Source organism: Camelus bactrianus, chromosome 6, assembly GCF_048773025.1.
Source record: "Camelus bactrianus isolate YW-2024 breed Bactrian camel chromosome 6, ASM4877302v1, whole genome shotgun sequence".
Taxonomy (NCBI): Eukaryota; Metazoa; Chordata; class Mammalia; order Artiodactyla; family Camelidae; genus Camelus; species Camelus bactrianus.
Genome location: NC_133544.1, coordinates 38,138,952 through 38,166,906, shown reverse-complemented (window position 1 = coordinate 38,166,906; position 27,955 = coordinate 38,138,952). Strand labels below are relative to the sequence as shown.

Genomic DNA, 27,955 nt, shown 5'->3' with positions numbered 1-27,955 from the left:
TTTTTCTCCTTTTTTCTCGTTACCCTTACCCATTTCCTTATTCTTTCTCCTCCTCATTCTTTTTCTTTTGATTTTCTTTTGTGTGAATAGATAAAGGCCTGTCCAAGTCCTGTGTGCCTGTGACAGAAGAGAAAAACATATGAGACAAAGGGCAGAAGATGAGAGAAAAGGGGGAAAGATGTTCAGCTAATCAACAACAAGTTTCTTTGATCGTTAGTTGATTAAAAGAAGCAATGTTTCTATGCAGACGCAAAAGTTGTATTCCACGTTGGAAAGCTTGTGTGGGTGAGCAGTGACAGGGAGAGGGGGAAGGCTTGAAATAATAAGAGAAATCTTCATGTTACCATTTCTATTAGGTATTATTTTAATTGGATCGCATACTACATGCTAGTACTTTCACACCAATGCCTTGCTGAGTGTTCAAGCAGACTCCAGGTGGAAGGTTCACCTGAAGGACTTGTAAAGCCAGTGAAAAGAAGAATTTGCCTTAATGCCACCAAAATGCTGAAGGTTTCTGCAAAATCAAATTCCTGGAGCTGCGTCTTAGTTAGTGGTCAAATCCATTGCTCAGTGGACAAGTAAACATGCTTTCTGCCACTAAATAGGATTCAAAAGAGAAATAATATCTAGGCTCTTCATCATAGTTTTATTCAACTCACTCAAAACCTATTATAAGTTGGTCACCTCATTGGAAATCAATCAAGAATGCAACAAATGGAGTCAAGTAAATTCTTGGGTCAAGAGAAAGAAACACTGAAAGCAGCACCTTGATTCCCATTATAGAATCTGACTCTGACAGTGAGCAAGTCATGTTTCACCCCTCAATTGTGTGTTGAGATTTCATTTATCACTTTCTTGTTCTGTTTAATTAGACTTTCATAAAAGATCAGGCATCTAACCCTTGGTGCTAGTGAGGCAAAAAAGTACCCTCTGCCTGCATACAGTTGAAATTGACAATGAAGCTATAAACTTAGATTCTATTAATAATAGTAGCTAACTTTTCTGAGAACCCAAAATGTATCAGGCACTACATTAGGCAATTTGCTTGGATTACATAATGTTAGATTTGGTGGAAAAACAAAATACAATAGTATGTTGCTTATAAGAATAAAAATCTAAAGCTTAAAAGACAATCCTATTAAAATAAGGAAAAAAACAACTATCACCATTTTCACCCAAAATTGTTTTGAAGGCTCAAGAAAATACAGTAAGAGAAGAAAATGAACTAGAAATAGAGTTGGTGCAAAGTGGTTGAATCAGGGATACATTTTTCAGGTAAAGTTGGTATCACTTGCCAATAAACTGAATATGAAGAGACAGGAAAAAGAAGTCATGAACGAGTCTTAGGTTTTGACTCATGCAATAGTCATTTTGTATCGGGGAAAGTCTAGCAAGTAGATTTGCTGGAGAAATCAAGAGCTTTGTTTTGGACATGTTGCGTTTGAGAAAGTGGTTACAGGCACAGCTTCTGGTCCAGGCAGCCTCAGTTTGATTCCCAGATTCACCACTTACCAGCTGCATGAACCTAAGCCACTCAGTGCCTCTGTGCATGACTGTCTTTACATATAGAATGGAAATAACCATTGGAGCCACTTCACAGAGTTGTCGTGAGACTCAGACACTGTGTGGTTCACCAACTTATCCCAAGTTTCTAAAACAGTGCCGGGAATAGAGTGGGGGCTCAATAAATATTGTTGAATGGATGGAAGTTTACTGCACATGTGACGGGAGCTGTTGAATGGACACGTAGACACACAGGCCTGGAAACTAGGGCCAGACAGCATTTAGATATTAAAGCTAAGAAAGCAGCTATAATGAAAAGGAAGTCCTTCAGATCTCAAAACATACAACAAGCTGCAACATTTGAAAGTGTGTTATTATTGCAAGAATATGACAGGTCAACAGTATAGAAAGTAGAATCCAGAAACAGAAATTAATGCATAAAAATGCACGTGGGGAAGGAGTAGGCTATTCAAACAAACGATGGAGTTGGGGGAAATGGTTAAAAATTTGGGTAGGAGAGGGAATTCAATTAAAGCCTTTTGTCACATTGTAATCAAAATAAATTCAAGATAGTTTAAGAGGTTGAAGGTAAAATATGAAAACAAAAAACAAAAGCTGTTCAAGAAAATATGGGCAAATATTTTAAAAGCTCTCGAGATGAGGATTTACTAAAGATTAAAGCCATGGAAGAAATCACAAAGGAAAAAAAATAGATAAATTTGGCAACATAAATTTTAACTTCTGAACATATAAAAAGTTACAAACAAAAAAGAAAATGGAAAACTGAGAAAATATATTTGAAAATACTACAGATAAATGATTAATCTGACATCATTATAATTTATTAGGAAAAGTACAAACATGCTAATAGGAGAATTGACAGAAGAGATAAACAGAAAATTTGTGGAAGAAAAATATTTTTAAAATGACATACAAATAATTTTCAATCTCTCTAGTAATTAATCAAAGACATACACTGGGGAGATAATATTTTTTATGTCAAATTAGCAAAAAATCTAAAAAATTATAATGTTCAGTGTTACCAAAGATGAAAGGAAATTAGTACTTATGATCATTATAAGTAGAAAAATTCTAGCTGGAGTTTTCGAAATATATGTAAAAACCTTTTATTTTTTAATATCTTTTATGCCAAAGATTTCATTTATAAGAATATACGTTAAGAAAATTTACACATGGAGTAGATGTAAACATATTCATCTGCATTATTAAATATGAAAAGATGTCCAAAATGGATTAATAAGAGCAAAAAATAAGTTATAAAATAGAATATACTGTGGTCCCAACTTTGATTAAATATGCTGTCTGAAAAAAGGATCAAAAAATAATACACCAAGCCATAAGTATGATTGTCTCTTGGTTGAAAGATTTTGTGTGATTTTTATTTTTAAATTTATACTTCGTATTTTCTGTAATGAATATATATCATCATTTTAAACAGTTTAAAAATGCAATACAGTACAATTTAGCATATTACTATTACAAAAGTTTGCTGACATTGAGATTAAAATTGTGGTTGATATAATTTAATATTATAATTGAAATTCACTCATGAGAAGCTAATAGATCTATGCGATGGTCATCAATGAATGTCAAATGATTAGGTGAAAAGTTGATGGGAACTTTATAATGGATGTATCAATCTGACAGAACCTGGGCCCTCAGATTACCCTCAGCATCAAGAAAGAAGGATCACTAGCCATGAAGTGTCTCGTGATGTGATGCAGCTGGAGGTGCAGGGCACCACTCATGAGTTTTCTCGCCAGAAGGAAAGACGGGAAGGAGGGAGGGAGGACAGAAGGGTTGGAGGGGAGGAAGAGCCTAAATCTGGTCAAGCTTATAGATCTAACAGTTTACAGAAAGGCAGGGGATGGGCAAATAAGCTGAGCCACGAGGAGGCTAGTAGCTCAGTTCAGAGAGCAGGGCAATCAACAGGTTAGACAACCTGGTCCTTTCAAAACTAAATGGTAAGAATAAAAGGGGAAGGGGTGCACTAGAGATTAAAAGAAATTTGAGAAATATAGTAACTAAGTATGATATACGGTCCTTTTTTGGATCCTGATTTGAACAAACAAAAGTCGTTTTTTAGATTACGGGCCATGTTACATGAAACCAAAGAGTTTTTGTTAATTTTGTTAGTTGTGGAAATAGTGTGTTATATTTAAAATATCCTTATCTGTTAGATATGAATACTGAGGTGAGTGACATTATATAATGTCTGAAATTTGATTTTAAATATGCCAGAATTTAAAAAAAAAAAATACCTGTGTGTGATGGAGGAAGCTATATTGATAAAATAAAATTGACAAAAATTTTGAAGCTTAAATGAGGCGTGCACTGGGGTTCAATAGACCACCTCTTCACTTTGGTGTATATTTGAAAATATCCATTATTAAAATTAAAAAATAAAATGCTAAGATTATTAGCATGGACTTCTAGGTGAAGGAAAAAAATGTTTCTGCTGATAGGTTGGTGTCACTGTCCAAGTTTGCAAATGTGAACATTTTTATTCTTTAAAAATTAAGCTCTTACGTCTCTGACTAGGACAAAGAGATATTTGGGAATTCTTAGTTTAACATATATGTAAGTTTTCGAAAATGGTAAGGAAAATCATAGAGTAAAGCAGACTGCGAGAAGATGTTGTGGGAAGAACTATGTCTGAAAGCCAAAAAAGAAAACATAACAACCTCTGTAAGACACAGAACACGTTCTCTGTAAGGTGTTGATAAGAATGACTGAGACTTGGTGGAAGGTATGCCCAGTGGTTGAGTACATGCCTACCATGCACAAGGTCCTGGGTTCAATCCCCAGTACTGCCATTAAATAACTACATACATAAACCTAATTACCTCCTCCACTAAAGGAAAAAAAAAAAAAAAAAAAAAAAAGAATGACTGAAACCTTCAGATTTCCTAAGAAGAAATAAGGGTCCTCCAACTTCCTGTCCAAAGGGCAGCTTAGTAGGGGGAAAAAAAAGGAATCATGAGCATTTTTAAGGTTGCATTCTCTCCAGCATACTGGATGCCCAGATCCTACAAGGACATGCCCTTAGTTCCCTCTGAGTTGGGAGACTATCAGTTCCAACCTCGCACTTTTGTTAGGCATGACTTAGCTCATCACACTTGCTCTGTTCCTGTCTTGTTCCTACTAGAATGTAAGAGTCGTGAAGGCGGGGACTCTGGCACACAGTACGTACTCAATGAATACTATTTAACTAATTGATTCTCTCTGCCCTATTCTACATGTTAAAGGTTTGTTTTTTATTGAAAATGGCAAATAAAGGCTTTAGAACCCCTGAAGATTAAATACTAAAATCCCCATCACAATTTTTTTTGTTCTTATGAAACTGCATGGATTCGAAGGACATTTATAATGCCTAGTAATGCTCTAGGAAGTTAGCCAAGAACTCCACCATCGCCTCGGAGTTTTAAAACCTTGAGAACTTTTCTCCTGGTGTGTTTAAGAGTATTCAAGCTCATTCTGCACGAGGAATGTATTGGTTTATGTTGACATTTTTGTCTCCCCCCATTTCCCCCCTCAGTCACACTGCAGTTTCCTTTCAGGGTCATACACAATCCCGGCAGCCTTTTTGGTGTGAGGAAGATAGCCCTACATGCTGCCTTCAGCTCTCACGGCTCTAATAAGAGACAATCCCTACAGCATAGTACAGCTTCTCAGCGGGATAAAAGCTAGTTTCTATAAGGTAATATTTCTCTCTTGAGAAAGAATAGTTGGTAACTCTGGCACTATCAAATTTCCAGGTCATCTTTGCTTGCTGGGAAAAAGAATCCTTATGAAGAGAAGTTGCTTCCTGGAGGGAGAAGAAGGCAACAATTGCCACCCAAAATGACCCCGTGTCCTGGAAGGGTGGCTACAATGGGCAACTGGGAGGCTGCTGAGTCGTTGGGCAGAGGAGGTTTGGGTGACTGCAGAAGGGAAGATCCCTTAAATGGGGTGACTTTCGTGGCCCTTCTGTAAAGCTTTCACAAACTGGCCAATGCAGTCATCAACCACGCTCTGGTCATTTTTAAGTTGTTGAAGTAGCTCAATGGATTAATAGGACATTGCACTGACTTTCTCAAACTCACATGCACACGGTCATTTAATGCCATTTTCAAGGGCACAAGGAAAGAGATCTGAGAGCCCTGCAAGTGAACAGAGAATAACAACAACATAAAGCCATCACCACCCAAACAGGGAGAATACTTCATGGGAGAACTCGTGCCTCCCATCGCCCCTGCCCTGCTCGCTCTCCACGGAAAGTCTCTGCTTTCCCACTCCTGCTTTACTGGGCCCCCGCGTCGGAAGTGGAGGAGGGAGCTGTGCTAGGGAAAGTCACATCTCCTCCAACACAAACCCTCTCCCCTTAAAGGACATACACGCTCAACTCATCCCATTCCTAGCCTCACCCCAGTCAAGAGAACAACTTCTTGGTGACCTCTGGAGTTTACCTTGGTTTTTCGAAAATCTAGGTAGACCTCATAGAGAGGGGAGAAATCGCTTGATGTAGAATTGTATCCTGGAGAGCTGATTCAGGTCGAGGTTTTACAGCGTCATTATTTGGTCATATTTACCAAATGTCTTACCTGCTCTATTATCTGTTTTTTCAGATGTGTGCTGGTTTTGATTTTTAATTGCTCTTATTTACTAAATGTCTTACTCATTATATTATCTGGTTTCTCAGATGTGCTCTCTTTTTTATTTCACTGGAAAGAGAGTCTAGCCTAAAAAAATCGGTGACTTGCTTAGTAATTGCAAGTCTGTCAGTTGAACTGTCAAGCATCCTGCGCAGGTTGAGCTGGCAGATTCCATGGCAGTGGCTGGCGTTTCTTTAAGTCTTCATCCTTACCATCAATGCGTTTTATGAGAACTAAAGAATTTGCCTTCCAAAGGAATTTTTAAGTGCTAACAATTTATTTGATAAGGATCAAATATTTTGTTGTTTCAAACGCTTTCAAATATTCAAAAGGACTGTTTCAGTGGTCCTATCATCATCTTCTAAAATCAGACAAGCAAACAAATAAACCTTCGGAATCTATTGTAATTTAAAGAAGTTATATTAGTGCTTAAATTTCTGAAAATACCCACGTGGACAATTATATTCTAGTATGTCTATGGGAGGAGGTAACAATGGAAAATGTTTCCAAAAAGGATATAGTCAATGACAGACTTAATGAATATAATATACTTTATAATATTCTGGATGTTTACATTGTACATTTTGGCATTCTTTTTTTTTCTCTCTCATATACTGGACAGAAAAATATGTTGGCTTTTCTATTCTGTTTCAAGAAAATCTAGGGTGCTTTACTTGTGGCCAAGCACAGAATTAACTAGAACTGTGTAATAATACACTTCACTGTACAGATTGAGATGAATCATGTCCAACAAAAAAAAACCATATGCACATAGAAAAGGCCTTAAATAGCAGAGCATGTGCCTATCTGTTTGGGTTCTTTCTAAGAGTTTTACTTTCTTGGTGCACTAGACTTGACCAATTACATTATCACTGGAGTTTTAATCGCTCATAAACTATATATATATGTATTTCACATATATGTGTATGTTCATATGTGCATGTATATACATACATATTTATAATTAATTTTTAGGTCCTTACAAATCCTTTAGGCACCTTTCATGAACACTCAACCATCAGCTGTGTGTTTGTGTTCAATTACCAAAGAGATCTTTCAGATTTCTCTGTCTCAAAGCTACTGAAGAACTAAATGATCGTGCAGCCACAACTGTTAGGAAATAACTTCATGAAAGCAGTTTTCCACCAGGAGAATATCTCTGTGTTTATATAACAGGTGGATCAAACGATTCTAAGGCTTTTAAATTTTTTTCTTTAACTTTAAGGCTTCAGATGACTCAGGAGACTCCACAGGAAGACCAAAAATCTACACTCTTTCACACGTTCGCATTTAACTCACTTCAACAAACATTCACCAGGACGAGGCCCCGGGGGTTCAAAGATGATTAAGAGTTTCTCTTCAAGGAGCTAACACTCTGAGAAGAAATCGGTAAACACATAGCCAACTGTGTAACAAAATAGTATAAAACTATCCATCTGAAGGGAAGGCTCTGAGTGTACATGAGATAAAACGATCCATTTCCCCTGGAGGATGTGTGGAAAGATGATAGATTCTCTTTACTGGTTGCTTCCCAATATTCAATTTTCCCTTTGGGTGGGATTGGAAGTGATCAATCCCCACTTCGGCTCCAGGGGTGAGTCTTCACAAGTGTCAGCCACTCGGCATAATCTGAGACCCTTTGTGAGTAACGAGCAGAAAAATGTACTCTGTTATTTTCATTGGCTGTAGGGACAAGGAACCGAAACTGATCCTGTCGGAGTCCACCCTTCCTCCCGGTTTCTTTCCATCACAAGACTCCTTAGTCTCCTCCACTGGTTCCCCTCTTCTCCCAGTCCTCTGGGTGTTGAGGCCCCCGTGGCTCAACCCTTGGTCTTCTCTACCTGCTCTTGCTTCCTTCCTTCCTTCCTTCCTCTCAAGTCCCAAATGCAGACTTAGATCCCTCTGCCTACTCAGCATCGATGCCTGGATGTTGATGGACTTTTTCTAAAACTTGACACACCCACAATTCAAGCCCGGATCCTCCTCCCCATACCTGCTCTACCTGTAGTCTTCCCCATCTCAGATAATGGCTTACAACGAAAATCTGGGAATCATTCTTGGCTCTTCTATCATCTGTCACAACCAATCTGTCAGGAAATTCTGTTACTCTACATTCAAACTCTTTCCAGAGCCCCTTCGTATCTCATTACCTCCACTGCTGTCTGATCTGGCCAGTATCGTCTCTTGCCTGGATTATTCAGAGAGTCCCTAACTGGATTTCCAGATTCTACTCTTGCTCCCTTTCAGTCTACTTTCAACACAGCAACTGGAGAGATCCTCTTAAAGTTGAGTTGGATCATTTGCTCTTTGACTCAAAGCCCTGCAGATGAAAAGCCAAAGCCCTTGCATTGGTCCTCCGTTATGTCCACGATCCAGTCTCTGGCTGCTGGTCCTCTGCTCATTCCACTCCAGCCACTCTGGCCTCCCTGACGCTGTCCAAACATGCCAGCAATGCTCCTGCTCCAGACCTTCGTGCTGGTTGTTTCTTCGGCCTGGAACACTCCTCCCCAGGCTGTCCACACGTCTCACTCTCTCCTAGCTTCGTATCTTTGCTCAAATGCCATTTTTGTGGTGAAGTCTTCTCTGACCACCTTATAAAAACTACAACCCAGCCCAGCCCCCTGCATTCCCAATCCTCTTTACCCTGTGCTATGTTTCTCTTTTTCCATAGGCTTCATCATCTCATCATTTAAAATGCTATATGATTTACGTGTGTATATATATATACATTTATAAATGTGTGTGTGTGTGTGTGTATATGTGTACACATTTTTTTCAAATGTGTGTCTTCCCTCATTTGAATGTGTGCTCCAAAGGGCAGGGATATTTAATCAGTTTTGTTTAGTGAAGTATTCCGAGGGCCCAGGACAGTACCTGGCATGCAGCAGGTGCCCAACACATATTTGTTAAATAGGGAAGTCAGTTTGAGGGCAAATCTAACACATATAGGAAAGAACTGAGGGAACTGAACCCAAAGCCCTGATCAAACCATGCCTAAAGTCCACCCTGGACTTTTTTCAGTCACCTAAAGTCACCAACGGATTTTACATTTTAAGCCAGTTTGAATTCAGTTTTGTATTGTTGACCAGCAAAAGCATCCTAAAGGAAGCAGAAGGTAAGAGAGACCTTGAATGAGGAGGGCCTTAAAAGCCGAGCAGGGTCTCATACTCCTTCATAAACATGACACTTGAAAGAATGGTCTGCATGTCTTGTCTGCATTTCCTTATCAGCTCCAAGTAGCCTTCCACACCTAGCACTGCACTGATACCTCAGTCACTTGGGTCACCAGGGATCTGATGATTGGATATTGTTCAACTCTCCTCTTGTTTGTCCCTCTGTAGAATTTCTTTCTATAGAATTCGTCTTTTCTCTGCAAAGTTGGCCCCACTTACCTCTACTCCCACGCCCTCTATTGTACCATTTTCTCCTGGATTTCCCACCTTCTGGAAATGCTGTTACACTTCCATGATGGAGGCAGGACATCTCCTAAAGGCTGTGTTCTCCAGGGCTGTGTCTTGGACCACATCACCTCTTACTCTGCAGTCTCCCTGTGAAGGGCCTCACTCACTCCCACGACCTCTAGAACGTATAGACGATGTGCTGCTCATTCGTAGATTTCTACACTCACAGACTCCACAACCTGGAAGACAGCTCCTCCTAGGTCTCCCACAGAAATCTGAAACTCAATAAATGGTATCCATTCATTCCAAAATCAACTCCTACCCCATACTCCCTGCCTATTTGAATGGTGCCACTTAACTCCAACTTTTCTTTCTCCCACTTCCTACTGGTTCCCCAGACATTCATCCCTGAGATGAAACTAATAGCTTCCTACCTGGCCCCCCAACTTCACATGCTTTTCCCTGCCTTTCCCTACTCTACTGCCAATCCTTTCTCTGACTGGTGGGGACAGCACCCACCGAGGGGGCATTCTGGAAACGTGGTGGTGGGGGCAGTATTTTTGGTTGTCACAAAGATTGTGGGGCAGCCACACAGGGAAGCTAGGTCCCCTGCGATACCTGGGCAAGCCACATGTCCCACACAGCTCTCAAATGTCTTGCCAGACAGTAAGTAGGGTAGTGCTGTCTATGCAATTGCCTATTGAAATAATTTTCTTTATACTTCTTCTTAATCTTATAATTAGGACTTTATGATAATTTAAAAATATGTCACATGTGATAGATTGTATCATCTATGAATTTTCTTTCAGCACAAGAAAGATGATGACATGAACTATTTGCTGCAAAAGGTGGCACTGCTCCAGGTGGTCTAGAACCTCTGACCTAGACCGCAGGGCGCCAACTGGAAGCTCGCACTCCTGATGTGATTCGTGTGTGTGTTTGACACCACTTAAATTTGATTTCAGCACATAATATTTTAATACAAGCATGTCTCATGCAATATTTAGGATATATTTTTGCTAAAAATTATTCATTTTTAAATCTGGAACTCAAATTTAACCACATGTTCTGTACTTTTGTTTGCTAAATGTAGCAATCCTAGTTTGACCTGCTTGCATTTTTTTTTTTTTTTTGGCCAGTATTTAAAATCAGTATATTTTTACATTAAAATTTGAATCTTTAAGATTTCTTTGGAAAAGCAGATGTCTGGGGACTGCATCCTTTAGATGGGGGCCTGCTCTGCTCACAGGAATTCATTGCAGCTCCCACCCCATGTTCTCTCCCAGCCAAGAGGTCAAAGCATTGCCACTGGTCCAAATATCTACTATTAATGACTCTTATAGCTAAGAGAAAAGTCAAATGTTACTTTAATTAATTTACTGTATCTATTAAAAATGGAAAAAAATGAAACAATTTAATAGGGCTATGTGTCCCCAAGAAAATGTGAGGAAATATATTTCTTTAAGGATGTGAAGAATTTTCCTATGTGTTTTCTTACCTTCAACCAGCTTTGTTCAAAGTCTTGGAAATATTTAAGTTTGGGATGTTTTCCATAAACTCTTCCCAAATTGATTTAATCAAAATTGCAAATATGATTATGTTATTTCCCTACTTAAGTAGAGAAATCCTTCAGTAGCTCTCCACGTTCTCAAGTTAAAAGTCTAAACTCCTCTGTGTCACCCCAAAGCCTCCCCCAGCCTCGTCAGTCATTCCTCCCACCTGTTCTCACTTATTCCACTTTTGTAAGTTTTAAATCAGTTTCATATATTCATTCATTTTTCTCTCATTCCTTCCTGCACATCTATGAAATCCTCCTCCTTCCTCCATTCTTCAAGTCCTAACTAACACATCACCTCCATGGAGAAGCCCATTGACACAAATCATTCCCTGCACCTCCCTCCCCAACCTCAAAATCTGGGTCACCTCTCCACCATGATGAACTGCTGTAATGTGCCCCACCCCCCTGTATTAAAATCTGTCATCAATCTGTGTCCCACCAGACTGTAAGCCAATTAAGGTTAGAGACCTGGATTTATTCACCTTTGCAGCCCCAGAGCCTGGCACATAGTAGGAGCTCAATATATGTGGAATCAACAAACAAATGAGTGAGGAAAGGGAATTCCAGGCAAAAGGAACAGCAGGAGCAAAGGCACGGGAGCATGATGGACGTGCCATGTTTGAGAAATAGCAAAACAAAAACCAAAAACCAGCTGGTGCTGCACTTGGTGATGTGGTAGCCATCAAATAAGTGGAAAGGATGCAGCATCCAACTGTAAAGATCTTGGAAAATGAGACTTACGGGGGCTGGGCTTTTCTCTGCAGGCATTAGAAAGCCAAGATGGGTTTAAGTAGGGAAGATACACGGGCAGGTGTATATGGCAAATTAGTCATAAAACAGAAATTCCATATGTTTCTGTATGCTCTTTTCCTTATTTTTTTCCTTGCAGTGATTAAATTGGAAAGATGGAGAGAGGGTGAAAAGGAAAGAAGAGAGGATAATGATTTTAAAAAAAAAAGTACAGGAATTACAGTTAGACATATGTGAGGTTTCAGTGTTGGCTCTGTGTGAATTTTCTTAATTCATAATTTTTAACATTTTTTTTTCATCTAGAGATGTCAGGCTGAGGGAGGAGTAACAGCCCCTAACCCTGCTCAGAGGGTTGCTAATGTTTCACTAAAATAACGTGTGCCAATTGCCCGGCACAGGGCTGTCTGTAGGAAGGGTTCCAGAACGTTCACTGTTCCGTGTGGTTCCCATCTGCATGCCCCTCCACCCGCTGCTTCCCCGAGGACACCAAAGAAGAGGGCACCTTGCAGTGGAGACTGGAGGTAACTGCTCCTGCTCAGAAGACCCCACATTTGGTATTTACTAATGCCCCCTGCTTCCTGCTACAAATCTGGCAATGTTTCTTTTGCTTCCCTCTTACCTTATTATGAGTTATATATAGGGACCTAAAATAACTGCTGTAGGGCTAGGCGAGGGAAGGGTTGGTTGGCTTCAGGCAAAGTTGTAGTGGGTAGACATCACCAGGGGCCTCATCACCAAGGGCCCTCTCTCTCATAACTCCCTGGTCTTTGAGGCCTTCTTGACACGATCCAGAGTTACATGATACACACTGAGACTCTGTTCTCATCCTCCCCCAGACCCAGGGCTCCAGGGAGCAGCTGGGACAGTTGTTTCCCTCTAACCTGACATTTTATGTTTGTATTCTGTTCCCCGAGTTCTAGAGAGGGGGCTGATTAATTCCCTAAAAAGGGACAATGGATTAATGTGCGAGCCTTTCACATTCTAATAAAGGCTTGTAAGTTTCTCCATAAATAGGGGAGTGTTCTGAGGCTTTGAGGCACCAGAAGCCCATGGGCAGGACACTGGGGCTGAGGGAGCTTTGCAGAGTGAGACTGCGCGGTGCAGCTCTGCTGTTCCTTGTTTTACCTTGGGGATAAGGCCTTCCCTTGGCTCTGAAGATGAGGGGGAAAGTTTGAAAACCACCAATTAGAATTCAGATCCCACATTTTGCACAAAAGGAAATTGAGGACCAGAGAGGTTAAGTGGGTTGAACAAGGTCACTCAGCAGCCAAGGCAGGACCAGAAACCAGGTCCTGCCAACTCCCAGCCCAAGGCTCATTCTGCCAAGCGCCCAGACCGAGGAAGCCCTTGGGTCTCAGAGGGAAGTGGCTGTGCTGGCAGAGGCACCACGGCTCAGACCCGGGGGAGCACAGTGCAGCGGCTTCTTAGGTTGGAGCCTTGTCAGTTAGCTGGGGCCTCCCTGATGGCTTCTGCCTTGCCGGCTGCATCGGGAATGCAACTCTGACCCACGGGAAGAGCCCAGGAGCACTGCCGAGCCTGCCAGGAGGCCCTTGGTGTTACCGCACTGCACATCACCACCAACCAGGGCAGAGTTACTTTGGGAAACTCTGCTTCTGAAAAGTGTTATGAGTAGAAGTGAGAGAAACATTTATTTCTGAAGTGAGCAGAGAGGATCTGGGGTTCCTGAGGGACGGATGGAATGAATGAAGGGAGGAAGGGAGGAAGATGTTTGAGTGCCGGCCGTATGCCCATGGCCCTCAGCGTGCTTCCCAAGTTCTCACTGTGGCTCCTCTGCGCTGTGTCCCTAACCTCTCGCTGAGCAAGTCTTATCCTTGCTCGTCACGTGAGGACACAGAGGCTCTGAGAGCTCAAGTGACTTGCCCAGTGTCACACCAGGCCTGGGTCTTGCCCCAGCCCGCTGACTCCTGCTGCGTGCCCTGTTACCCAAAGCTGCCGCCATAGGGGGCACTTTGGCTGATGGATAAGTTCACCCATATAAATCCTTCTCTTTCTTGCCAACTATTTTATGTGTGCTGCATAGACTTACCAAGAGAAAAGATTGTTTCAAATAAAAACGTTTCTCCAAATATCTGGTAGAAATGGTGGAAGGGCTTCTTCCCTGTAGAATTAGGGAAGCTCTTTCCTTGAAAAGGGGCCCAGATGCATTGTGTCCTTTTGACCCCACTCCTTTCCTTAGATTGCCCGGGGCATTCAGGAGGGTGGACCCTCTCTCCTACGGCTTGTCTGGTTACCCAGGATGTGATTATGGTGCCTTAGTTGGATACTGATCTTAGGGAGTAACTCTCCCTGCTTCATCTGTAGAAAGAGAGAATCGGGTACTCTACACACACACACACACACACACACACACACAATGCATATATACTTTTTTGTACACATGTACATACGTATATAAAACATCAGTGCCGTTCACCCAATATTTCCAGCTCTCTGCCTCCTGAGCACATGCCTTCCTGGCCCCTTTGTGCGTTAGTGAGGTCATATGACTGATTCTGACCAATGAGTTTGATGAGGTGTGTGTCACTTCTAGGCTCAGTCTTTTACTGATGCCATGAACCCCTCAGTTCTCTTTTGCCCTCTGCATGTGACCAACAGAGTCAAAGATGGTGGCTCCAACACCTGGACCCTGAATGACTATCATGAGCAGAGCCCTCACCTCGCCGACCAACAGTGGGCATGTAGCGTAAACTGGAAATACTTAGTAGTTTTAAGCTTGTGAGAATATGTGGCTGTTTGTTTGGTGGTATAAGCAGCCTGGCCTGAGTGATATAATTTATAGAGTCAAGCATGTTTTGTGCATATTCTGTTTCATCCTTTAAATAAATCTAGGCAGTAGGCACTATTGTCTCGCCCATTTTACAGATGAAAAAGCCAAGGCTGAAAGAAGTTAATTAACTGGTCTAAGATCACTGCAGATGGCTAAGACAGTTTTCTGTTCCACATCTCTGTGGCTCCAAATCCTGGGCCTTAATCAGTGCTTCACCTCTGTTCTCTCTACCTAGGTACTTTCTGAGCCAGGAGGAAAATAACACTTGCTACACATTCTCCCAGAACATATACTTACTTCGTCATATCACTTAACACGTAACCTCAGATTTCCTATTGTACTCAAAATCCACATGTTAAAAAAAGGAAAATTTGATTTTTGACAAACTACCAGCACATCATAAATTATAATCTAATGATTGGCATTCTATCACTTTCTAGAAAATATGGTCTGGCAGATATAAATCCTTCTCCCAGCAAGCAGCCCTCAGCATAAAAATTAGTTTTATTAACCAAAAAATCATTCTCAGACTTGATGGCTGTGTAGATGACCTTTGGCCTACTGTAATATAGCAATGTGTCTACCACAGTAAAAATGCCAGCATAAGACAGGTCCCACAAAAGGCAATAAAGGAGCAACATTCCAAAGACAAATGCACTTGAGACACATATGACAGCCATAGGAAGGGGGCAGTAATCAGTTCTAAGAAATGACAGTGTTTTGGCAGCCTCGGTTACTTTAACTGACAGGGCAAATAAAACTAATGTAAATTATTTTTTTAAAGAGCAGGCCAGAAGAGTTACAAGTGTAAATCAGAGTTAGTTTTGGACTTTGATTGAAGTCTGCTGGGTAGCCCTCCTTTTTCAATGCACTGAGGTCGGCATTTCCCTGTTCCAAACATTAAAACCTTTCTTGTTCTTCTGCTAATTTTTCTTTGGTTATTTGATTTAATCTGGGTTTTATTCTGCTGTTAATCCTCTCAGACTGACTTTGCCCTCCTGATTGCCTCTTTGAGGCGTATCTTCATCTGGGTGTGCTCACGGTTAAGTGCAAATCCCTCATGAATTTGGTTGGGAATAGAGAGGGCAGCCCATTAAAATAGCCATTGTTGTTTCAAACGCAACCTGTCCTAAAGAGACTTCAGGTAGTTTAGCTTTCGGACTTTCTAAATTTGGACCTAGAATGCTAACGTGACTTCCTTTTAAAATGCCTATCAGTTCCTTCAGGGAGGCACAAGTGAAAGACTTAAACTACCTTCGCACTTATTCTGTCACGAGAAATAGGAAACCAAGCAAACAAACACAGAAAGTAGATCCCCCTCCTGACCTATTCTCCGCCAAGCGCATCCCCACCAGCCCCGGAGGAGCAGCCTCCACGTTACTTGCTGGTCAAAGACAAGGGTACTGGGATTCTTGCTAAAGAACAGGACGTAAATCCAGGGGCTTTTGAAGTCTTTAGTGGCTTAATGTTCAAAACTTTGCTTCCTCAAGATGAAGGTTCAAACACAATTTAGGTCAGAGGTTAAAGAAGTCTGCCACTTCAGTGACAGATAAGGGTTTTGAAGGTTGCGGCTGAGGCCCGGTGGCCCGGCCAGGCAGGGAAGATAGAGGACAAAGGAGGCCCGGCTCCACCCTCCCTTATCTGCCTTGGTTTCCTTAAGAACGAATGTTCATTAAATTCCTCTCCCTTAATAAAGAAGAGAAATCCACAACAACCAAAAAAGTAAATCCTATCTTTGTTCTGGCAAACTAGGTCAGCATTGTCTGTTCCTGCTGTCAGTTTTCTGCAGCGTGAGCTTCACAATGAGTCACAGGTATTTATGAAACTGTGCTTGATTAAACCTTCCCTGCCTCCCCATCTGAGGGCTCCAGTGTCTCTTAGTCAGAGAGAGATTGAGTTGGCGGGTGTTTCTCTCGGAAGACTCCGGAGTGAAGACAGCAGATCTGAGGGCTACCTTTGCACCAGCTTGATTTGGAACCGAAGCATCACAGACACATACGCTGCCTGCCGAGATGCCACTGCCACATAAAAGCTGCTTAGCAGCATGGAAACTTTATTTTTTACAACCCGTTTTAATGGGATTGGATTCAGTGCTATAAATTTCACTGAGGCTGCCTTTTGAAAAAAAAAAGGAACTCATTCACATTTCCCTCGGACTTCTGGTTCTCTCCCCACACTCATCAATACCGCCATTTAGCACTTCCATGTTAATTGTAAAGCCGAGATAAGGAATTTCTTATATAAGCAGTAAGACAATAGCTGTCTCTGGGTATCGTTCCAAGGCATCAGAGAAGAGTAACCAGGCTGCAGATGTCAGTGCAAACACAGAAAGCAGATCTCCCCGCCACAAGCAGACGAGGGGGCACTCACGGTCTCCTCCACGTGCACGGCCTCAGAAACGGAGACAAGGGTTCCCAGGGCAAGGCTTTTGTAAAGGGGGACTCAATAATCAGTACAAAAGATGATTTCACGTGTGTGGTCCCGTTGCTAGAGCCAGGGAATAAGAGCTAGGAATTCTTGGGTCTTGTGATCACATCTACTGACTGTGCACTTGAGCCTTAGTTATTGTCCACCTCTGTTTTTCATGACTATAAATGAGTGTGGCTCAGCCATCAGGCAGTGCAGGAAATCCACGGGAGGGACTATGCTCTCCCTGCACATGAGCTAGCCTCTCAGAAACACCTTCATGCTTACCTTTCTCTGGTCGAACAGGTAGAAGACTGTGCTGGGCATGCAGCTGGCATCCTAGCGCGAGCAGATGTCCTCTGGGTCATGCAGCTCTGACGCCAGCTCCCCACTTCTCTTCTCATGTGTCCCCAAAGCCTTCTTGAGCTGTGTTAGACAGAGGCATTGCCGTTGGTTAGAGATGCTTCTGTCTTAAAAGAAAAGTCTCACCTCAGACTACAGATGAGTCCATTTGAGAGGGAATTAAAGAACAGGGACATGAAGGCAAGTGTTGGGTTTAATTATCGGCACCCACACGTTACTCTCAGCAGCTGGCCTGGAGCAGGGAGGGCCTCACAAGCAGGGCTTCCGTGGCTCACCCAAGCGTGCTGTTAAATGCAGATTCTGATCCCCTGGGCTAGGGGTGGCCCTGCGATCCAGCATTTCTAGCAAGGTCTCAGGTGATGTGATGTTGTGGCTCTCTGGACCACACTCCGAGTAGCCAAGCAAATATAATTTGTGGTTCAAATCCTGACACCAATGATTGTCATCACAAGCACCAGTCAATCTAATTGAGCTTCAGTTTTTTCTTCTGGAAAATGGGACTATTATGAGTATTAACAAAGATGGGGTCTTGGAAATCCAGATGAGAACTGATGAGGGCCTGAAAGAAGGCCCTAAGGGTAAGGACTCCTGAGACGTGAAGGAGGTGTAAAGAACAGGATGGACTGGGTGTGGAAGGAGTCGAGGGTGAGCCCCAGACTTCAGTCACGGACAGCCAGGTGGATGTGTCTGCAATCGCTGAATGTAGAGGTGCATGTGGTGAGTGAGGAGAGGATGGCACTGAGGACGAACGAAGAATACAATTTGGGGCACTTTGGGTTGGGGATCTTGTCTGAAGGTAGACTCTCCAGGAAGCTCACTGTAGGAGACCCTGCGGGGTGATGAGGAGAAGCCGGAACCCTGGTGAGCACTCCTGTTCAGGGAGTGAGTGGGCAGAAGAGAATCCACAAAAAAGACTGAGAAAGAAGTGCTGGGAAAGGGGGAAGAAAACCAGGAAAGTGTGGTCCCTGCTGCTGGGAGATTGGGAAGGATTACACTGACAAAGGTGGGCTGAGCAGAGAAGTAAGCATGTCTGGCAGAGAAGATGGTAATTTCACACTGGGTGCACTGATTTTGAGATGTGCAACAGTAAAGCATGGGTTTTTGGAAATACAAGATAGATGTACCAGGAGAACCAGGCAAAGGGCTTTAGGAGATCGCAGCATTTGGATGCAACCACAAAGCCCAGAAAGGTGAGCGGGCAGCAACTAGGAAGTGTCTGGGGGACAAGGAGCCCAGAAATACATACAAAGGGGCTCAGAGACAATGTGGCAGCCACAACACGGGATTCACAAAGGCTGAGAGGCCAGTTTCAGAGTCAATGTTCATTTTAAAAATACAGCAATTAGAAAAGCTAAAAAAACTTCATGAAAACATTTAAAATATTTTAATACAATATCGTAAGTCTAAGAGACTGAAAACATTCGTGGAGATTTGGAGGGAACCGTTAAATTTGTGTCTCTCTAGTAACAATCCCACTAATTGAAAGTTCAATATAGCAACTCTTTTGTAAGCAAAATAGCGAACAGCTGACCTGAATACTTGTTGACAGAATAGGCCAAACTGCTAGATGATTTTAAGAAGTCCGTGTGGGCTGGAGATATCAATTGTGCTCCTTTTGGTACAGAATTTTTGGGTGTCCTTTCTACATTAGCTCTGATGACACATCTTAGATAACATCCTTTATTATTACGCTTTTAATTCTCCCTGCTTTTGCAGTGACCAGATAGTCAACAGCAGTCCCTAGACCTAGAAATAGTCAAGTAAAATCCTAATGTTATAGATACAGAACACAGCACGAGCTAAGGTCAAAATGAACAGTGAGCCTTGGGAATGCGACCTTGTCTCGTTTATCCTGACATCCCAGATGTTAACAAACCCAGGACCCAGCCCACAGAGGCACTTACTTCACAAATGTTTGTTGAATGAAAGGCAACATAAAGTATTGCATTTAACAAGCTCCACTCAAATCCCACTACTTCAGAGGGCTTTTCCCAAAGAATCCCACTCTCAGAAGGCACTTTGTACTTATGGATTTCTATATAAGCTTTTAATCTTGCCCTCTTGCAATTATTATTCACGTGTTGTTTTTCATTATTCTCTTATTAATTTGTGTGTGTGTGCACGCGCACACACGTGCACCTGTGCTTCACTTCTTCAATTGACTACAGGTTCCTGAAGTCAGATCCTTTCTTTTCCTCTGTTTTGAATTCCCAAAGAGCCTTGTACAGGTCTGGGCACAGTGAATGCTTAAAAATACTGGTCGATGAAATATCTCTCCTCTGCCTGGACTGCACTGTCAAATAGTTTAATCACTGAGAATAATTCTTTTGTCCCTAGTACATGTGATTTTCTACTTGACAGAAAAATGAAAAATTAGAAATATCTGAGTGCTTAGATTTTGTAATAGAGTGAATTTCTAAAAGAATTGAGATGATTCTTCTCTAGAAATCTAGTAGAGGCTTTATTTTTTACCAGTAAACTTCCACATATACCTAAAGGCTAATGTTACATAGCTAACACAGCACATCCAAGCTAGACTCTCCCACATTGAGTACATACTGTACTTCCGTACATCATAGGTAGAACCATGCTCTCATTTCACATGCAACCATATAGAACATGGGAAAGATCCAAAGCAACAGTCATAAAAACTAAATGGATTTCTTACAATTTACTTAAAAATTGACATTTCCCTGATGAGCATTCATTTCAATTAGATCCTTTTTAGAAGCAAAAACTTTTCCAAGGCAGAGAAGAATCAGTTTTTCTGTTCAATGCAACAATATTAAAAAGGGCTAGGGACCCCCACCCCCAACCGTTCTTCTTTAGGGGAATACAAACATCAAAAGGCAAGCTCTGTTTTTATTGTGATAACTGTAATTATTGTCTTCACGTAATTATCTAGCTAAAATGTACGCCTTTTGTCAGCTTAGCTTAGAATTCACTCATTCACTTGACAACTGTTTATTGAGCACCTACTGTATGTCAGGTGCTGATCCAGGTGCTGAGGATACGTGGGAAAACAAAACAAAGTATCTATCCTCAGCTGCCACACTCCAGTTTAATGAAATAATACTAGCCCAATGGCATTGTATTTTTAAACTAAAAGAAATAATTAAGGGCTTAATTTTTTTGAGAATTGCTGAATATTTAAAATTAAGGATACTACTTTGGCAAACTGGGGACATAGCTGTCAATTTATATAAAAACTTTAAAATATTTTTGACACAGTATTTTAAGCCTAGCAAATAATAATTGAATAAAAGAACCACTACTTATTCTTACATAAGAGGCATATTGAGCCTCTTGGCAAATGCACATTTTCCTAATTTTTAGGCTTTTATGACAGATGACTTGAGGTCGTCTAGAACATACAGCCTGGCTACATACCAGGTAATTAAAATGTGATCTTTCCTAGAATTAATAACAAAAAATTTACTTACAAAACTTCTATGACCTATCAAAATAAGTTTCAATCCAGCCTTACTAGTTTGATTTTTATCTTTGAAGTTACAGGGAAGCACAGTCTTCCTGTGCCAAGTACCTCATTCTAACTGCACACAGATAGCTGTGTTTTGAAAAGAAGACCATTTGAGTGATGGATTCCTTTGGCCTCGATGTTGACCTTATTGTTCTGCTTCCCAAAGCTGTTCGTGTTGTGGTTATTGTAGTAAAGCTCAGCTATTGAAAATCTGAAGCGATGCATCATAGCATGTGCTTATTGCATGACATGTTTATTATTTGTCTTTCTATTGGTTTCATGGTATGTTCCCACAGTGGCACATGAGTCACAGTATATGTTTGTTTTTGAGGTGTGTGAGTTGGCTCAGAGATAGACAACAGTGCTAGCCTCACCTGTGGCTGTAAGCTGGTTAGAATTCGAAGAACTGTAAAGGACCCAAGGAGACCCTAGTACCTTGGAGCAATATAGCCTGATTTTTCTAGATAAAGAATTTGATTCAAAGCTCATTTATTAGTAGAACTATTGGTTGGTTTGTCTCCTTCCTCTCTTACAAACAAGAAAAGATGAGTTAGATTACAAGGATGCCAATCTTCATCGCTTCATCATTCCCTTGGAATTCACCATTTTTGAGAGAATAGGTCCTTTAGAGACACCATTTATTCTGGTGTAAGAAAGTCTAGTTTGTTGATTGCTATGAGGAGAGAAAAGCCAACTATTGTTTGTTGATATTATTTAATGTAGGAGCTGTTAGCCCATAAACAATACTTATTTTTAACATTTGCTTTAAAATATGTTTTAGAAAGAGTTCACCTCTAAAGTATCAAATATTAGATAATCTACTTGGTTATTATTTTTGAGGTCTGCTACTTTGTCACTTTTTTTTTTTAAATTAGGAACTTTCTCTTTCTCATTTGTTCATGATTAAAATTCCTTGCATTGCCTCCAAGTGCAATCCCCTAGACAAATTTAGTTGCCTTTAAAAATATATCAGCAATAGAAAGTGCAGTAGGAAAACAAGTATTATTCGAGGGCGCAGCAACCCTGGAAAGACAGTTTTGTTAGTGGAAACACATTAGTCTTTTGCAAACTAAGCAGTGATGATATTTACAGAGCAGTTTATAAAAGGTCAAATACCCGTCTTCTGCCAGCAAGTGATGCACGTTCTTGTGAAAGGAAAAGAAGGTTTTCAAAAGGTGGTCCATGGACATGTTTTGGGGATTCCGAGACTTTTAGGATGTTGAAAATATTTTTAATTGTTTTGTTTCGATAACAGAATAAAGGTTTAAAGAATCAACCTTTTAGCAGTTACAAAGGCAGAACTTTGCAGTTGTAACTCTCAGGTGAAAGACACTGATGTAGAATAAGATCCTAACTTTTAAGTCAGTGTTTCCCAGAGTGGACTTCACTGGTGTATTGTGGGGTGTGTGAAGATGATCCGACCCTTTTAAAAGGGGTCCGGACATCCTTCAAGTTTGAGAACCAGCGCTCTGTCGTGCGAGCCGCTCCCTGCTGCAGAAGAGGCCGGCAAAGGTAGAGGGCGCCACCGTGAGGCTCCCATTTCAATGCTTGTCAGTTCAATTGTGGTGGGTTAGAGATCACAGGAAGCAGTGCTATCTGTTGAAGAGACATCAGACAGTGTAGTAAAAAGGGTAATCCATTTATTTTTAGAGAAGTTTTCCACTCAGAGATCATACACGCTGCAGATCACAGAAACACATGCAAGCATGAAATTTAATTTTTAGGAACTCTTTCCTGGGGCTTCCATAGAAGGCAACAGTGAAAGGAAAATGATAATCATGACAAGGCAATTATAGAGAGGTTTGGCGAAATGAAAAACTTTGAAAAACATAGAGTTAAAAAAATCTTTTTAATGAAAAACCATGCAAGCGGCATTATTTTAGTTCAAAAGAGCTAAATTAACATCATGGAGACACCACTTTAAAACTTTAAACCAGTCAAGAAAGAATGATGTGTGTGTTTTTCCCCCCACGTGATTTTTTTTTTCCCCTAGTGATTCAGAATTTATAAATGTGATAAATATTGACTTACTAGGCTCCCAACAGATGGATTGAAACATGTAGTAAAACAAAAGCAATATATTTGTGCTTTCGGCATGAAATGAGTGAGAGATTAAGCTGAGGCTTCCCTAAATTATTATCGGGAAACAGAGTGGATAATATTGGTATTTATGCACAACTGCATGCCATTTTCAGCAAACACATACAACAATAAAAAAAAAAAAACGCAACCGCTATTTTTTTCGGAGAATGATAATTCCCTTTCCTTTAATTTTACATTAGAAAAAAAAGATTACTGAAAAACAATAATAAAAAAGTTTATATTGCATGTGTTCAGCTGAACACTCAGTGAAGATTTGTTGCAGAAGAGAATTAAGATTTGGCACGTCTCACAGTGCTAAGCGAGCATGCCAGTGCAGTAGAATGCCGACTTCCTCAAGTTTCACTAAATACCCAGTACTTGGCAAATACGTCCAACAGAGGAAGGACTTTTTAAAACTTACACTCAAGCCTTCCCTGATAGTAAAAGGCACAATACGATAAAAATTCAAATAGTAGACGAACTAATTAATAACTGTGACATGATATGATCACGCTGAACATGGGAGACTTTTCCTCAATTAAAAAATCTGTGGAAAGAACTTTTAGCTGAAGAGCAGGCCAAATGGCAATTTTTCCTTCAAAGTATTGGATGAAATAACATACAAAGAAAATGTGAAAATCCATTTACGAATGTTTTGGTATATATAAATGTATATATATATACATTCTCTCTCTCTCTATATATATAATGTGTGTGTGTGTGTGTGTGTGTGTGTATATATATATATATATATATTTTTTTTTTTTACAAAGGTTGCTACTTTGTGCATAGATATAATACTCTCCAGGTCTAGTGGAAAGAAGGGAGGTCTCAAGGAACTAAATTCTTACATGTCAGGTTTTCCAAACCATCATCACGGCAACAAAATAATTTGTCAGATTCTTAAAATTTACAACCATCCCAGACACAAGAAATTTCCACCGAGTTTGTGCCTTCACATGGAGCTAATCTCACTCCCGGAGCTGTAAACATGATGGCCGAAGTGACAGCCTGGCTACAAATCCGTCTGGCAGCTTCATTAGACATCTCTCGCCTGACTGATTAGACTGCATTTAAGACTGACTTTTATTTTTTCAAGCCTTTTGTTTAAATTAAAAGGTCATGTTTTCAAGCAAATGATCTGCTGCTGCCGTCAGTCCAGCACCATAATACAGTTACATTATTACTAGTATTACCAAGTGGAGAGTCAGCTGCCCGGCACATGGGCCCCGGCCCCCTTCCCTGGGGACAGCCAGGACACTGGGGGGTGCTGTTTGTTTATCTGCAGTAGAACCTAGTGAGGGGGGCCTGGCTGGGGAACAGTCAAGTTGTTCTTCCACCACAAAATCCTAATGGGAAAACTGGGTTCGATACTTAGGCCACACCTGCAATTTCGACATCCTTCCTTCAGATTCTAGCAGGGATTTTTTTTCTTTGAGTTAAGTGGACACCATCTCATAAACCTCCGTATTATATCACTGTTCATTTTTTAAAAACAACCAAGCTATCAACTTTTTCGGAGCATGAATTATTGCATCAAGAAAATAGAAACACACACCACACTTGAAATAATATTTGCTAACTTTTTACTGTAACGTATCAAGAGGTTTATATCAGGTCTAAAACAGAGAGCAGGCTCACTCTCGTGAGCCCCTCCTTCATGTATTCTAGCCAAACAAGGACACTTCACTCACTCTTCCCTGAGCTTCTTCTGTCGGTGTGATGGCAGATACAGAGGACCCAGAGCTCAACCACGACTGAGCTGTTTCCCCTCTGTGGGCGACCACAGAGGGCTATGCCCATACACCTCACAGCAGGCCCAAGACAAGGCACCGAAAAACTAGAGGCTGCAGATGTGGGGGATCTTTGCAGGAGAGAAAGAAACTGTGTCTGTGTGCAGCCCCGTTTTTGCCTTTGTCTCACATGGTTTTATTGTTTATAATGCCTGCCTTTATTTCATAACGTATTTACCATGCCTCAGTGTGAGGCCAATTCCTTTGTCCAAAAGTGGATGAAAGAAGCCAGGTCAGGAAGCATCCACGCAGGTGTGGGCTTGATGCTGGGCACGGAAGTCTTATTTCCTAGTGCTGATAGTTTTCATGTGTTAGTTATAGAATTCTGAGCTTTTATGTGTTATTAAATTCTATGCAAAATTGATTTTTGGATTAGATTTTGTCTTTTTTTTTTCTTTTTACATTTTCAATTATAATTAAATCCTCCATAATCATCAAGGGTTGAGCAGAACTGCTGTTGGCAAACTCCTACTGAGCATCAGTGTCTCGGTGTGAACAGGGTTAGTGAACCATCTTAAAGAAATAGTATTGCCTTTTCATTTTCATTTCAATGAGATTCAATTTATAATAAATAAATTTGCATGTTGATACTGCAAATAAAATTCAAAAATTAAAAAAAAAATCCACGCTTTCACTTACTTGAAATGTAAACAATTTGCAGTTCTTCGAGAATATTACTAGGCTGTCTGAACCACAAAGCCCACGTTCTTTACGCACATTCAGGTCAGCCTGTTCGTGGGAGACCGCTGCGGTTGACGTGTGGGGAGCTCACACACGAGCACTGACGAGAAAAGAGAAATCGAGATTTTTTTAAACCTAAAGGAGTTTTCCATTTTCATCTTTCTAACTTTCTGATGCTGAAAATCAAAACAAAACAAGAAACCTGGTTACAGAAAATAAAATTCAGGTAATGATGTCAAGTCATTACTTAACTTGAATAATACAATTTCGATACAATGAGTTTTAAACAATTCTGACACCTTAAATTTAGATTCATATTGAAAATATCTTTTGAAAGGTACAGAATTCCAAAACATATTCATCCACTTCCAAATTTCATTAAGAAATTAAGAGTTTTAAGCCTTTTTAAAAAATTGTCATAAAAGGTTTATTAACACATATTCTAACTCAGGATCACTTGAGAAGTTATGTGAGTGCATTCCTATTAGTTTTATGCAGTTCAAACTCCAAAGTAATTTTAAAACTTTAAATTGGTATAAATCACTTAAGTAAGGAAATACATACGTATAGTACTTTGTACCTAGCAAGTGTCTAGCAAGCGTTGGTTGTTGTTACTTAGTTATTGGAGTAGTTCCTACATAAATATCTGACTACAAATGATCAAAGTAATTGATATTCTACAACTTTGATTCCTGATCCTGTATTTCAATAAAACAAGCTAATCATGAATCACACAAATAAACAAGTAAAAGTAAGTAATTTCAAAATGTTTTCAGATAGCAAAACCTTCTTAAAATTAAGTCAATGTTAACAATTTTAGGTTAGATGCAAAAACTTTCCCCAAGTAACAGTGCCAGATTGGCAGGGCAAAGAATAGGTGATATTTTTCTAGTCTTTCATATGATGTTGTAAATCTGAAAGTAAGAGTCTATTTGAAAATCTCTACCAAGTGGGTCTGAATCCAAATAACTTACAATTTGTTCCATTCACTAATCAGGTAAGCTCTAAATATGTTTTTGAGAAAAGTATATTAATATTGACGGACATGTTTGGCAAAGCACTATCAGCTATACACAAAAGCCATTTTAAACAGCCTCTTTAATAAGGAAGGGGATGAAAAATACCAGCTCACAACAGTACGTGTTTAATTAGGAGGTATACTGTACTTAGGGACTTTCTAATGAATAATAAATGATGTTTTATTTCCTGTGTCTGAGACACACAGGCAAATAATCAAGAATCAAAGGAACTCAAAGTATTAGGTAACAATCAGTAAACTCGGGCAAGAGCCTTCCTCCCTCTCAATTTTAATTGGCTCACTGTTCCCGGGAACTATAAACCGTGTGGTTGGTGGCCGCACCGAAGTTTACTTCTATAAAGGAAGATTAACGTATTCTGCAACTTTACACTAATCCTTGTTTTGAGTTAACTCAAGCAGATTGGATTAGTAATTCTTACCTACCACCCACTAGAAGGGACCCCGGCTCCGCGTCTTTGACACCTGGTGGAATTATGCACCTTCTGTGCTTTATATCCCTTGAAAACATTCTCAGGAAAGAAACTATGTTCCGGCAAAAAGAAACTGTTTTATGTGAATGGGGCAAGAACTGAGGCCTCTCAAAGCTGAACCTGGGAGTTTCTCTATTATCAGCTTGGGGCACATTTGGTTCATTCAAGCACTGGTGGGGTATTCAGAGAAGTTCGTTCAACTTTTCCTCGGCACTGAATTGGCTGTTCTCTGGGCCCCTTCTTGGGGGGCTGCGGCAGAAAGGCTGGAGGAAAGGCTGCTTCTCCCTCATGACCTCTAGAACCATTTCCATCTCCTCTCTTTCCCCGTATTCCCTCCAATCGCAGATATGAACAACAACAAAACAAAACAAACACCTGAACACTTCTCCAGGGGAATGTTATTTACCCCGCCTTTATTACTACAATGAATTTATATACCTATTAATGTAGAATCTTTATAGAAAGAATACCAACAAAATCAAGTTTTGCCAAACTCTACAAGAAAGATACCCTGGGCCTGTAGGTTCTGATCCCACAGGCCTGTGTTTGTTACCATGTGCCCAAAGAATTTTGACTTTCTATTTATGAATACATATCTTAAAATCTCTTTTTTCCAGATTTATGGAGATACAGTTGACAGCCAGCACTGTGCAAATTTAATGAATTGACTTACATATATTGTGAAATAACTACCACAATAAGTTTAGTTAACATCCATCATGTCATATAGATACCTCCCCAAAAAAGTTTTTTTCCTTATGATAAGAACTCTTAGGATTTACTCTCTCAACAACTCTCAAATACACCAAACAGCAGTGTAATTATAGTCTTTATGTTGTAATTATATCCCTGGTACTTACTTATATTAAAACTGGAAGTTTGTATCTTTGGATGACCTTCATTGAATTTTCTTTTTATTCCTCTGTTTCATGTTCTGAGCATCTTAAACTGTGAACCACAACTATTCACGGTCTTCTTCCTTTCT

At 40.4% G+C, this 27,955-nt stretch overlaps 1 long non-coding RNA gene across 1 annotated transcript; it reads right to left on the bottom strand.

Moving 5' to 3' along the window:
* Positions 1-27,955, bottom strand: LOC123618856 (uncharacterized). The gene is made up of 4 exons (XR_006727325.2): positions 27,831-27,955; positions 25,420-25,561; positions 17,350-17,487; positions 1-117 (listed from the first exon to the last, which is right to left on the bottom strand). It is a non-coding gene; the product is annotated as an uncharacterized LOC123618856 (long non-coding RNA).